Genomic DNA, 2,500 nt, shown 5'->3' with positions numbered 1-2,500 from the left:
CAAACCCCGGCGAGGAACGGGCCCGTCAGACGCTTACCCGTCAAGGAATCACGTAAGCCGGGGAACCGCCTCTAGTTAAGCACGCGCTCACGCGCACCGGCCAAAACCACCCAGCTTGTCCGCACACCCGCGATGGTTCGGGTGCCAACCTGTACCTTGTCACTTGTAGATCACCCGCGTTTATGGGCCGGCCAGGGTGTCTGCCATCGCTCCAGCTCGTCGCAATCTCGCCGGAACCAGCCGGTCTCCGCCGCCCCTTTTGCCCCGGGTGGGCTACCGTCAAACCCCTCAGCTGGATGAGTGGGTAGTGGGGGGGGGACCGGCGACCACGGGCGCTCCGTCATATCCAACCGGAGGCATTGAACCCCCCTCCGCCCCGCCGGAGGCGAGGGGAGAGTAGCGGGTACCCGTGGCCTTTGGGGCTTCGGTTCCGGCGTGGTCGGGGTCGACCGTGTACGGCCCTGCGTCTTGGAATTCGAAGGTAGCGTAGGATTTGCAACTTGCCCTCATTCGGTTTTTGGCTTACGGGCTGATTTGTTCACTTGTTCCCTCATTCGTTTTTTGGCTTTTGGCTTACGGCTGATTGTTCCCTCATTCGTTTTTTGGCTCATGGCTGATTTGTTTCACATTGTTTCTTTCGGCAAAGACTGATTTTCCACTTGCTTCGCCACACAATTTTCGGATCGGCTATGGGCTCGCCGCCGCGAGGGAGTTGACCCAGATACACCCGCTGTCAACAGCCACCGACGCCTACCGCGGACGGAGGGCCGAGGTGCCGCAGACGGGGAACGAGGCTCCCAAGGGCGCCAAGGACTCGACCTGAGCAGTCCTGTGCAACGACCCACGAGATGCGCGACAACTTCCACCATATGCAGAGGCTTCCGGAGCAACCACGCGCACGGGACCTGAAAGGGCTTGAAACCGCCTGTGGCCGCGTGTGTACCTGGATGGCGCTAACGCCACCGGGCCGTCCCAAGTACGACTCGCCGATGTAACGTCGCTTACCGTCCTCCAGGACTCACAACGGTGCGCACACCGATCCTCCCCACAGACAGGACATGTTATCCGCGCTTACAGCGCCCTTCCACACTCCACGGTTTCCGCCGCCGGCTCGGGGAAGGAGCCAGTTTTCCCGGGGCTTCATTGTTTCTTTCGGCAAAGACTGATTTTCCACTTGCTTCGCCACACAATTTTCGGATCGGCTATGGGCTCGCCGCCGCCTTTCAGAGTGTTGCCTTTATGCCGGTTGCTCAAGCCGGTGTTGGTCCATTCCGGTTGCTCAGGCCGGTCATGGTCCATGCCAACAAACCCAACGAGATGCGCGACAACTTCCACCGTTGCAGAGGCTTCAGGTGACGACAGCTCACGCGGGACACGCACCACACAAAGGCCATGTCATCCGCACGAACCGTGCGCCCTTCCACACTCCGCGGCTTCCTGGCCGGCTCGAGGGTAAGAGGCAGGCGGGTTCGGGTTCACTCCGCTCGGAACTCATCCAACGAGATGCGCGACAACTTCCACCGTTGCAGAGGCTTCCGGTGACGACAGCTGACGCGGGACACGCACCACACACAGGCCATGTCATCCGCAAGAACCGTGCGCCCTTCCACACTCCGCGGCTTGAAACCGTTGCAGAGGCTTCCGGTGACGACAGCTCACGCGGGACACGCACCACACAGAGGCCATGTGATCCGCACCAACCGTGCGCCCTTCCACACTCCGCGGCTTCCTGGCCGGCTCGAGGATAAGATGCAGGCGGGTTAACTTTCACTCTCCGCTCGGATATCATCCAACAAACCCAACGAGATGCGCGACAACTTCCACCGTTGCAGAGGCTTCAGGTGACGACAGCTCACGCGGGACACGCACCACACAAAGGCCATGTCATCCGCACGAACCGTGCGCCCTTCCACACTCCGCGGCTTCCTGGCCGGCTCGAGGGTAAGAGGTAGACGGGTTATAAAGGTTTCACTCTGCTCGGAACTGATCCAACAAACCCAACGAGATGCGCGACAACTTCCACCGTTGCAGAGGCTTCCGGTGACGACAGCTCACACGGGACGACCCGAAAGGGCTCGGAACCAGAGGTGGCCGCGTGTCTTACCCTGGAGTGATGCTAACGCCGTCGGGCCGACCCTCGTTCGACTCGCCGACGCCATCGGGCCGAACCTAGTTCGACTCGCCGACAGCGTCGGGCCGACCCTCGTTCGACTCGCCGACGGTTGGTCGCTTACCATCCAAGAGACACCACGGAAGCTCACTCACTAGCCCTCCTCACAGACGGATGTCAACCGTACGAACCGTGCGCCCTTCCACACTCCGCGGCTTCCTGGCCGGCTCGAGGGTAAGAGGCAGTTGCCGAGTGCGGCGGCTCTCCCAGCCGCGGGCCCATTTTCTTTGGTCTTTCCATTTCAAGTGTTCAGTCATGTCGTGCCGTTTGCGGTTAGGAAATATGCCACCGCTGTTCCCTTTTGGACTCTGCCATGTCCATTTTTCGCCC

The sequence above is a fragment of the Stigmatopora argus genome, unplaced genomic scaffold (genome assembly GCF_051989625.1).
Source record: "Stigmatopora argus isolate UIUO_Sarg unplaced genomic scaffold, RoL_Sarg_1.0 HiC_scaffold_59, whole genome shotgun sequence".
Lineage (NCBI taxonomy): Eukaryota > Metazoa > Chordata > Actinopteri > Syngnathiformes > Syngnathidae > Stigmatopora > Stigmatopora argus.
This window is presented reverse-complemented; position numbering follows the sequence as displayed.